Here is a 12674-nt window from a genome sequence, read left to right as displayed (position 1 = left end):
AAAGACTCTGGACTCCAGGAAACAAATTGAGGGTTGCAGAAGGGAGGGGGGTGGGGGGATGGGGTAACTGAGTGATGGGCATCAAGGAGGGCACATGATCTGATGAGCACTGGCTGTTATATGCAAATAATGAATCACTGAATACTACATCAAAAATTAATGATGTACCACATGTTGGCTAATTTAATTTAATAAACAAAAGGTGCAGAGTCTGGAAATGAAGGTTTGGGTACTGGGTGATGGCAAGGGGAGCAGGGCAGGTGCCATGGAAGAAGGTGTTACAAACTCCCCAACTGGAGTATGCAAGGGGCAGGATTCAAGACATGGTTTGCATATTTTCTCCCTTGCTTTGTTATTTATCTATAGGTATATATGAATCAACTCATGCCCTTCTTCCTTCCTTGTCACATAACATAAAGTAGGCTAGGTGTGATTAAGCTCCTAATTTAGTCTTCAAGTTATAGTTTACCAAAGATGGGTCATGGTCTCAACCAGGTGAGGAATGAAGACAACTCAAGATGGGTTTGGGACGTATGGGGCTTTGTATCTCCTGTAGGTGGTGAGAAGTGAGCACATCTTCAGTTGTATGGGGGAACTGGCAGGATGTGATGTTATTGTGGTTGCTTGTTAATATGGGTCAAGGATATGTATGGATGAGGATATGAGCAAAGGGATGGAGAGTGCTAGAGAGTCCACCGCCAACTCAGTCACTGCCTTCTCTACACTCCCTTTTTCATTTTCCTCTGCAAAGTAGGGCAGAAGCCTGCAGTGACATTCCCAGAACTGCTTTCCTGATAGGCTCCAGGTTCTAAAGGAGAAGCACTCATGCAAGGTTTGCAAGGCTGCAAGAAGGAGAAGCCATCATGCTCCAAGGCCAGCTGTGGGCAGCTCCAGTGAACCCCATACTCCGTAGCTTGTGAGTCACAGCTGCTTCTAGGAGAGTGCCTACAAAGGAGCTGCTCTGTGCTTGGTGTAGTAGGTAGCAACATCAGCAGCTGGCCCCTCTGACATTCCTGAAGTTGACAGTGACTCCCAACTCACCTGCTTCTCTCTGTGGCATCCCTGACCTTTGTTTCATCAACCCTTCCAATGGTGGTGCAAGCCTCTAAGTGCCGGTATTAAAATTAAAATGCATCTCACTTGCAAACCTAAAGTGTCTTAGGTATTGCTAATAGAGCTTGGCTCTGTTCATACATGTATATACATATGTCTGTCTCTCTCTGTTTAATATATATTACATATGTATCTGCAGATGATTATTTGAGCTTGGAGAAAAATATGGAAGGTTGTTAATATGGGTTTCTAGTAGTTGGTGATGATATGCATAGAATGGAGAAGGAGGGGGCAGGGCAAACAAGCAAAAAGGATTTTCTAGAAACAAATGATATGTATGTTATGATCCCATTATGCAAAATTATGTATCTGTGTGTATGTGGATGAACATATTAAAATTGAGAGAGGTAGGTGGGGCTAGAGTAGACATTCTGCAGGAATTCTGAAGGACGAGGCTATACTGGTCCACCCTATACCCTCTCTGGGGAGGAAGTTTTGCAGCCAGTTACTATTATGTGATTGTCATCTAACCCTTAATATTACTCATACCTATTTGTCCAGTTTCTTTCCTCCAAGATAGAAGGACCACGGAAGTGCAGGGGTATGGAGAGAGACCAGAGAGACTATGCAGAGGGTGGATGCTGTTCGGCAGGAGCCATCAGCCTCAGCTCTGACAGTTAATTTTTTTAAAATGAACTAAACTTTTTAAAAAATTGAAGTATAATCAACATACAGTGTTATATTAGTTTCAGGTGTACAATATAATGATTCAACAATTCTAAGCATTTCTCAGTGCTCATCTCATTAAATGTACTCTTAATCCCCTTTATTTCAGTACCCCCTCCTTCCCTCTGGCAACCACCAGTTTGTTCTCTGTATTTAAGAGTCTTTTTCTGTTTGCCTTTTTTTTTTTTTAAAGATTTTATTTATTTATTTGAGACAGAGAGAATGAGAGAGACAGAGAGCACATGAGAGGGGGGAGGGTCAGAGGGAGAAGCAGGCTCCCTGCCGAGCAGGGAGCCTGATGCGGGACTCGATCCTGGGACTCCAGGATCATGACCTGAGCTGAAGGCAGTTGCTTAACCAACTGAGCCACCCAGGCGCCCGGGTTGCCTTTTTTTCTTTGTTCGTTCATTTGTTTTGTTTCTTAAATGCCACATAGGAGTGAAATCATATGGTATTTATCTTTCTCTGACTTACTTCACTTAGTATTATACCCTCTAGTTCCATTAATGTTGTTACAAATGGCAGGATCTCATCCTTTTTATGGCATACACACACACACACACAAACACACACACACACACATACATGCCACATCTTCTTTATCCATTCATCTATGGATACGAGTACTTGTGTTACTCCCATATCTTAGCTATTGTAAATAATGTTTCAATAAACATAGGGATGCATGTATCTTTTCAAATTGGTGTTTTTATACTCAACAGTGAAAAACTGGGAGCTTTCCCTGTAAGATCAGGAACAAGAAAAGGATGTCCACGCTCACTACTTTTATTCAACATAATACTAGAAGTTCTAGCTATAGCAATCAGACAAGAAAAAAATAGGCATCCAAATTGATAGGGAAGAAGTAAAACTGTTGCTATTTGCAGATGACATGATACTATACATAGAAAACTCTAAAGATTCCACCAAAAACTACAAGGACTGATAAAGGAATTCAGTAAAGTCACAGGATACAAAATTAACATTGAGAGATCCGTTGTATTTCTATGTACTGATAATAAAGTAGCAACAAGAGAAATTAAGAAAATAATCCCATTTACAATTGCACCAAAAATAATAAAGTACCTAGGAATGAACTTAACCAAGAAGGTGAGAGACCTGTACTCTGAAAACTATAAAACACTGATGAAAGTAACTGAAGATGATATAAACAAATGGAAAGATATTCCATGCTCATGGAATGGGAGAACAAATATTGTTGAAATGTTCATGCTCCCCAATCTACAGATTTAATGCGATCCCTATCAAAATACCAACATTTTTCACAGAACTAGGACAAATAATACTAAAATTTGTATAGAATCACAAAAGACCCTGAATAGCCAAAGCAGTCTTGAAAAAGAAGACCAAAGCTGGAGGTATCACAATCCCAGATTTCAAGATATACTACAAATCAAAACAGTGTGGTACTGGCACAAAAACAGACACACAGATCGAGGAAATAAAATGAGCTTAACTTGGATGGAAGTCTAAATTCTATACATACAGTGTAAATAGCTCAAATATTTATAAATTTAAAACATGGCTATGGTGTATTAAATGTCAAGTCCTCATATGACTGCGAACGGGGTTTTCTACACACACGCCTCCCAGGGCTGTCTGTAAAGCAGACATTCAGTCCTGATGTCCTGCAATTTAACCCATGTGATCAGAGGTGGGTGCGTGAGGGTGCAAAGAATAGCAAGTGTCAGGCATGAGGTTCTGGAGCTTATAAACAGAGCATAACTTTTAAGTATTTCCAAACGCTTGGGCTCTCTACACTCAGGATGCAATTCATCTAAACAGTGATATCACAAGATGTGATAAACCATTTTCACAGTAGCTGAAGGACTATCTAAACTGGACAGTCAAAAGCTACAGGACAGGGACGGCTCCCATGCTGCACCCTTAGGAAAGCCATGGATAATGTGTGGGCTCCCAGTTCAGGTAGGTACCCATGTGCGCTGATGATATAAATATGAATGAGGACCGATGTGTGTTTCTTAAGAGCTGACAGAGCAAGAGGTAAGAAAGGCATGCAAACACCTGCTGTGGACCGAGGTAGAAGAGAAGTCTGTATGGAGAGCTGGGGGTCTGCAGAGGGGACCATGTGCCCCATTATTTATGAATGAGGTGTGGAGGTTCCCAGAAGAGGAACAGGAAGGTCAGTGCAGGGGAAGAGCATATGCAAAGGCTCAGAGGCTTGCAAAACCAGTTTCTGCCCCACAAATTACACAGATGTGGTGGGGTTCCAGGGAGGTGGGAGCTGATCAAAAAAAGAAAAGAAAAGAAAAGAAATGGCCATGAAGTGGCACACAGGAGCTTTATGGGGTGATGCTTGCATGTGGAAAGTGTCTCACAGGAGGAGGCTGTGTACCAGAGACCGCGTGGGTGTTTCTACTCAGAAGGGGAGGAGGGCAGGGGAACTCCCAGGAGAGAGGGGGTTAGAGGGGAGGCTTCTGTGTCCAGGTGATGTCACTCAGCAGCACCGTGGGGAGTCTGGGGCAGAGAAGTCCAAGGGCAGCAGCAGCCTGGGCTCTCATAGCCACAGGCTCTATCTTATCAATGGCAGCAGATGCTGGGGGAAGATTCACGGCGAATGCAAAGCAGGAAGGCTCTCAATGTATAAAAAAAATCTGCTTAAGTGGGCTATGTTTAAAACAAATGGATGTGTGAAAGTTTTGAGTTTGGGCTGGCAGGTTTGGGGCAAAGGGGACTCAGCCTGCAGGGAAGAAACAACCAGCTTTGGAGCCAATACAGAGATCTTTGGCTCATTCATAAAACAAGAGGTCAGCAGGGCTGCCCCACAGAGTTTGACCCTAGAGGACCAAAGTGATACTCTCTCGGGTGGAGTTCTAAAAATACATGTTTTGATTTCAAAGTCTGAGATGGATTTTGTAAAAATATCACTTGTTTTAGAGGACAAATAGATGAATTCCGTGGCTGGCTGTGCCCAGTCACCCACCCTGCCTTGGTCCCTGGTGTCTAAGCAACACCATCCCTACCACTGCTTCCGTGGGGGTGGAGACCTGTCCCCATAAAACCTCGTGGTGCAGAAAGTAGAGCTACCTTGTGGCTCGGTCTTCTCTGTAGCCAAGCCCCCCAAGCTACTCACTCAGGCAGCAGCTGAAGCAACTTCATCAACTCAAGTCAGGTCTCCCAGCCTTTAATCTTAAAATCACATTTTACAAGGAATCTGAACACTGATGTTCATAAAGTCAAAGATAGTTAAGTCAACTGCTAAAATAAAAGATTCAGTTCTGATAATTAAGGGGTGCTCTGCTGAGATTGACGGCCACCTTCTAATGTGGGGACTGTCCACCCTGAGTGTGCATCCTCACTCTGCATTCTGTGCCTTTGATCTGCACAGTATTTAAGAAAGAAATGCACTTCATTCAGTTAATCTGTTTCAGTTAAAAATTCCTGAGGCAGCTTTTTAAAACTGAAATCAGACCGAATCCTGAAGATCTGAGAAATACATCACTGTCTGTCTTGTGGAGGTTGGCCAACCTGGGAGAGTCTGGTAGACACCAAGAAGAGTCTTGATTATTTGTGGTTTCTAAAGAAATCCTTCTAGCTCTTTCCATCCAATTCTACCAGGAAGCCTGCTAGTTCGCCTCCCACAGCGTGTATATACATGCTAACAATGGAGACTACCTCAGCTATGGGGTCCAGGCTTCACAAAGCAGCCAGGTTCTTCCCTGGGGAGCTGGGGGGCTCTGGAGGAAGACCGGCCCCGCTGAGCCCCGGCATAGTCAGACAACCACCATGGGACGTTCATCAGTCCACACAACTGAGACAGAAAGGCTGTGTGGCCTCCCAGGATATTTTCTGCTTGTTCAGATTCAGTGAAATCCTGCCAGGACGCTATGTCTACAAAACGGTCCAATCTTAACGATGTAAAGATCGGGATTCTGGGCAGCAGGGCCTGCCCCCTGGTGGAGAAGGCAGCATGCCCAGGAGAAGCAGGATAGAGCTGGAGGCAGGTGCAGAGCCCGCTGTGCTGTGTAAGGCCTATGGGCCAGGGGGCTGGCCTTGCCCACGAGGCCTGTGTGTGCACCCAGCAGGCATTCAGGGGGTGCTTACTATGTGCTGCTGTAGTATGCTGGCACCAAATAGCTCCCTGATAAGGTGAGAGACTCAAACAGGTAGGAGTCCTGTGCTGTTCGGAGGATAGCATTCTCAGTCATTAGAACAGCAAGGTCAAACCCTGCATGGCTGCAGGTCCACACGTGAGCAAGGTGGCCTGTGCACAGATTGTGCAAGGTGGGGTGTGGCAAAGATGCAGGATTTGATTTTGGGAGAGACTAGACCCTTGGTAGACTCACAAGCTGCAGAAAGAATGTTCTGACATTCTTTTATTTAATTTAAAAAAATTTTGTGGTATCACACGCAGCGGAGTGAATGCCCAGATCTGTGCTCAGTTTGAGGACTCTGGTCGAGTGCACGCACATGTGTAACCACCGCTGCCGTCCGGAGCTGGACCGCGTCTGTCACGCCCAGGAGGGTGTTGTGTCCCCTTCCAGCCAATGCCTCTGTGGTGGTTTCCTGCTGCTGGGGAGTGAACGGTCACACAGATAGTGGCCCGGAGTCCTGGGGCTCCACAGGCTTCGCTGCTCTGAGTCGCACAGGGCTGCGTTTCTTTCTGGAGGCTCTAGAAGAGCACCCACTTCCAGGCTCATTCCCATTGTGGCAGGATTCAGGTCCATGCGGCGATAGCATGGACTCTTCAGCTCCTTGGGGGCTGTCAGCTGAGCGTCATCAGCACCCCCAGAGACCACCTTGTTCCTTGGCCCATGGCCCCTTCCTCCACCTTCAAGGCAGCAATGGCAGTCAAGTCCTCTTCCCACTTCGAATCTCTCTGAACTTTCCTTCCACGTCTCTCGGAGTCTTCTGCCTTCCTCTGTTGCTCTCAAGGGCAGAAGATTATCCCCCAGATAGTCCAGAAAAATCTCTCTATTGTAAAGTCAGCTGATTAGCAATGTGCATTTCACCCGTGAAGCGCCTCTGCAGCAGTACCTAGATCAGTATCTGATTGCATATCAGGGAACGGGAATCCCGGGGGGGCATCTTTGGAGTCCTGCCTTCCGCACAGCCCCCGTTTTTGAGCTCCTTCTAAATGGAGTCACGCAATATTTACTTTGCTGTGTCCGGCCTGTTTGCTCCGATTAAGATCTCTGAGAGTCACCTCATGTTGTAGCATGCACGAAGAGTTCATTTCTTTTTATTGCTGAGTAGTACTCCATCGAATGGATACGCCGCACTTAGTTTATCCATCTATTTGTTGAAAGGTTTGTGGGTGGTTTTGAGATTTAGGTGATTATGAATAAAGCTGCTATTAACCTTCATATACAAGCTGTTTTGTGGACACATGTTTCTTCAGTAAACACCCAAGAGGAGAATTGCCGGATCAAGGGGAGAGTGTATTCTTAATTTTATAAGAAACCGCCAAACTGTTTTTCAAAGTGGTTTTATTATTTTGCTCTCTTACCAGCATTTACTCCACATCCTTCTACCACTTGGTATTGTCAGTCTTCTTAATTTCAACCATTTTGGTGAGCGTGTAGTCATATTGCATTGTGGTTTTAATTTCTATTTCCCCGATGACTGATTTGAAAATCTCTTCCTGTGCCTACTGGTCATTCACCTATCTTCTTTTTATTTTTTTTAAAAGATTTTTATTTATTTATTTATTTGACAGAGAAAGACACAGCGAGAGAGGGAACACAAACGGGGAGTGGGAGAGGGAGAAGCAGACTCCCCGCCGAGCAGGGAGCCCGATGCGGGACTCGATCCAGGGACTCCAGGATCATGACATGAGCGGAAGGCAGTCGCTTAACCAACTGAGCCACCCAGGCGCCCTCACCTATCTTCTTTTTAAAAAGTCTTCCACTCACTTTTATATTGGGTTATTTATATTTTTATAATTAGTTTGCAGTTGTTACTTACATATTATTTATATATTTGTAAATTATATTATATATTTATAAATTACATTATTTTATATATTTATAAATTATGATTAATTTGTGGTTGTTATTTATACAAGTACTTTATCAGATATGTGTTTTACATCCCAGTTTGTGGCTATTATCTTGAGATTGTCTTTGGAATGAACATTTTTTATTTTTAATGAAATTCAATTTATCACTTATTTTCCCTTTCATAGTTAGTCCTTTTTTTGACCTCTCTAGAACATGTTTGCCAACTCCAGGGTCAAGATTTTCTTCTTCCATGCTTTCTTCTAGAAGCTTTATAGCTTTTTACATTGAGATCTATAACCTATCTTCAAGTAACCTGTATGTATGGTGTGAGACAGAGGGTCAACCTTTTCCTGTTCTACCTGCCCTCCCTCCCTCCTTCCCTCCCTCTCTATATTACTTTATAGTTATTCCAGCACCTTTGGTTGAAAAGGCTTTTTCCTTTCCCTTAATGAGTTTTTTTTTTTTTTAAACAACCTCAATTAATGGCCAGCACGGGGCTCCACCTGGACTCTTTCCTGTTCCACCATGCACTGCTTGTCTCTCCTGACCTGAGCACCACACTGTCCCGATTACTGCAGCTGGAAGTCAGGCACTGTGGTCCTCCAGCTCTGCTCTCCCACTGTAGGGCTGTCCTACCTCAGGTCCTCAGAGAGTCAGTCAATCCCAATCAAATTCCAGCACTTTTTTTTTTTTTTGAGAAACTGATAAGCCTATATTTTAAAATTTCTATGGAGATGATTTATATTTTACATTTCACTTTTTAAATTTTTTATTTAAATTAAATTTAGTTAACATATAGTTTATTATTAGTTTCAGGGGTAGAATTCAGTGATTCATCGGTTGCATATAACACTCAGTGCTAGGGGACGCCTGGGTGGCTCAGTCAGTTAAGCGTCTGCCTTCGGCTCAGGTCATGATCCTGGGGTCCTGGGATGGAGTCCCACGTCAGGCTCCTTGCTCAGTGGGGAGGCTGCTTCTCCCTCTGCCTGCCGCTCCCCCTGCTTGTGCATTCTCTCTCTCTCTCCCTCTCTCTGACAAATAAATAAAATCTTTAAAAAAATAAATAACACCAAGTACTCATCACATCAAGTGCCCTCCTTACTGTCCATTCCCCAATTACCCCATCCCCCACCCCCTCCCCTCCAGCAACCCTCAGTTTGTTTCCTAGAGTTAAGAGTCTCTTATGGTTTGCTTCCCTCTCTGTTTTCGTCTTATTTTATTTTTCCTTCCCTTTACCTGTGTTCATCTTAAATTCCAGTTGGCAGTCTGAAGAAGGGAGCAGAGGGAAGACAGCAGCAGACTGCGGTGCTTGGACTGCGGGTCCTAAAGGTGAGGCTAGGGCTTCCTGCAGGGGAGCCAAGCAGCAATTCCTGAGGCTTGGCTGTACAGGGTCAGTGAGAGCAGCAAGACTCTCAGACTTTCAGAAAAGCAGGATGTTTCCTGCTGCCCATGGCCTGGGCTCAGATGGGCTGGTGGCCCTGGAGGTTCACCTGGGACACAGTAGTTATGGGGGCCTGGGGAGCCTCATGGTTCTGCAGCCGTGACACTGTCTTCAGTGGAGGCTCAGGCTCTGGCCCTGGTGAAGGAGCTCCACGGATCTGAGCTGTGGGTGCTCCTGAACATTTCAGGCAAGACCTATATTCAGAAAAGTGTCTGCGAACAACCGCCAGAGCAGTATGAAAGGGAGAGCTTCACCCAAGGTACATGACGTCAGGCACCGGCTCAGGCAGGTGCCAGCAACGTGGCTCCGAGGAAACTCATGGCTCCCACTCAGGAATCTACGAGAGGAACCCCAGGGCCAGGTCAAGCCGGGCAACCATGCTGAGGGCCTTGACAAAGACGCATCCCTCACCTCTGTGCTTTGGGCTTTGGATAGGCTGGTGGGCTGGAAAGTAGGTCCTGCCTGACATTATCAGGCTTGCATGAGCTATCACAGCAGCCAGAAGCTTCTGTGAGCAGAGGCATGAAGAATAGGGGAGCCTAGGAGGATTGCAGGGCTGAGGAGAGTGGAGGAATGGGCTCTGCCTCTGGGTGCAGTGTGCCGAGGACGTATGGTCAGATCAGGAGGAAGCCAAATCTTTTATATTTGTCTGCTTCTTTGCTTTCGCTTTGATTTTAGTTTTATTTTTTTTTTTTTTGTGGGAAGGATTTGCATATTGGGTGAGAGGTAGAACTCACTTTCACTCATTCACTTTCTCATTCATTCATTCATTCACTCTTTGAATATCTACTCTGTCAGGTGTTGGGCCATTTCACACATGACATCTTCTTGAATTCCTAATGGCAATCTTGCAGTAGTGATATGATGAGGATGTCTGTTTTAGCATTGAAGGAAGCCAAATAGCTTAAAGAAATCAAACAGCTTGCTAAGCTCACACATGCAGAGGGAATGCCCCACCTGGAACTGAGAACATCTAAAATCCAGAGCTCACTCTCTGAATGATGACTTCCTGCTGCCTCCCATACCAGAGCTGGCCAACCTACAGGCCTGGGAAGTGGAGAAGGAAGACAAATATTGTTCCAGTGTCTCAAGAACAGGAGCTGGCGTGGAATAGTTTCATGCATATATTAAGTTCAGATTTTACTTTTATGTTTTGTGTATTTCCCAAATTACCTGCCAGTATGGTAGAAAGAGACAAATTGAATTCTTAATTTCCATAAACAGAAAACTGTACATAAACTCAAAAATTATGTGTGCATTCTTTAAGAAATATATACATACATATAAGTGTTTGCAATGTTTTCAGTCCCTCCTGAAGCATTTAAAAACCCTTCCATTTCTCTTCCCAGCCAGATGAGACCCTCCCACCTTGCTCTCATTGATATGATGCCCCAAGGGGAGCATCAGAGAGAACAGGGAGGGGCTGGGACACAGGATCTGAGGCACATGCAGGGGCAGGGGCTGTGACTGATCTGTAGCAGTGCACTGGGGTGTGGTGTGTGCATGTGCTGTGTGCACAGGATACTATACGTGTGGGGATAATACATGGGGTGAGGGTAGAGTGGATACGGGGTACGTTTGTGCTATGTGCATATGTAGTGAGTGTATGTAGGGTGTGTATATTGTGTAGCGGAACGTGCTGATTCTGCATGCGTTTGTGGTGAGTGTAGCATGTGTGTTGTGGTGTGCTGGGGTATAGAGTGTGTGTGTATGCATGGTTTATATGGCCTGTGCGTGGGGCTGCAGAGCATGTGCGGTACATGTGATTGGTGATATATATATTGTATGTTGTGTGTGCATATTGCGTGTGAGATAAATGTGAGGCGCCTGGGTGCGTGGCGTGTGTGTGTGTGTGGGGGACATGTGCCTGTGTGTAAAGTGTGAATGCATGTGAGATATTTGGACACATGTGAAATGTGTGCCCCTGTGATGTATGTGCATGTTCTATGTGTACTATGTGGTTAGCATGTGTGCTCCGTGAAGTGTGTTTGTGTTGCATGGGGAGAGCGCATCTGTGATGTGTGGTGCGTGGCACGTGTGGGGAAGTGTGTGTCGTATGGAATGGGTGTGTACCTGCAGTGGGGCATGGGCGTCCAGGACGAAGAGGGTGGTGTGCCTGAGTGTGCTGCACGGTATGCACCCATGGCAGGTACAGGTGGTTAATGCGCACTGTGTGGGGTGCGGTGTGTGTCATGGGTATGTGCTGTACTGTGTGTGAGTACACAGGCTCCTGAGGGCAGCCTTGGCTCCCCAGGTGGCATCCCAGCTATCAAGGACCCTGGGTAGTGAAGAACGTGGGAGATACACTGGACACAAAGGGGTGTACTGGGAACAGTGGCCATGCACTCAGTCTCATGAGGTGACTGGCATTTGAAATCCAAGCTGCCCTCTTCTGAAACACAGACCCGGACCTCCTGGGCTGAGCAGTTGACCGATTCTCTTCAGCAGTCTGGGCCTGCATCCTGGGTGCGGGGCTGGGGGCAGTTCTAAATGCCTACTGGCCTTAGCAGTATGGAAACTGTGCAGGTGGTGAGGGGTTTCCTGGTAGGGAAAGCCATTTGGGAGTGCTGTTGTGCTCACCGACCCCATCACTGATCTCCTGCTGGGAACTCAGGCCTACAGTCACGGAACAAATGGATTAAAGCAGAGAACAATCAATTATTTTTTCAGACTCATTTTCTGAAATGGCTTAATCAATGCCTCAGGCCAAGCATTCTGTCGATTACGTGAGGAACTCCAGTGGCTATGCTTCTGAGACACGGCCACAGTGCTGTAAGGGGGAGTCCACAGGCCTTTGCTTCTTGCGAGCGGGGCCCCCCACCGCACTTCCTTTCTCCAGCCACTAGGGAGCCTGTGCTGACGGCAAGGACAGAGATTGAGGAAGGATAAGGCTCACATTCCCAGCACTGAATTCTGTCTAGTGCCATCCTGGGGAACCCACAAGTGCCGCCATCACAAAGGCCAGAGTATCAACACCAACAGGCCTTTCTGGATACTCCTGGAGTCCAGTCCCCACTGCAGCAGAATATTATTAGGAACAAAGCTCATTTACCTCAACCAAACTTAAACATCTAGTTGTTCCAAACTGTGGAAAGAGCCAAGATGTCCATCGACAGATGAATGGATAAAGAAGATATGGTATATATATACAATGGAATATTATGCAGCCATCAAAAGGAATGAGATCTTGCCATTTGCAACGACGTGGATGGAATTGGAGGGTATTATGTTGAGCGAAATAAGTCAATCAGAGAAAGACATGTATCATATGACCTCACTGATATGAAGAATTCTTAATCTCAGGAAACAAACTGAGGGTTGCTGGAGTGGGGGATGGGGTGGGAGGAATGGGGTGGCTGGGTGATAGACACTGGGGAGAGTATGTGCTATGGTGAGCGCGGTGAATTGTGCAAGACTGTTGAATCACAGATCTGTACCTCTGAAACAAATAATACAATATATGTTAAAAA

This window comes from Leptonychotes weddellii, chromosome 9 (genome assembly GCF_054177405.1).
Source record: "Leptonychotes weddellii isolate Sample4059 chromosome 9, ASM5417740v2, whole genome shotgun sequence".
In the NCBI taxonomy this organism is placed as follows: Eukaryota; Metazoa; Chordata; class Mammalia; order Carnivora; family Phocidae; genus Leptonychotes; species Leptonychotes weddellii.
This window is presented reverse-complemented; position numbering follows the sequence as displayed.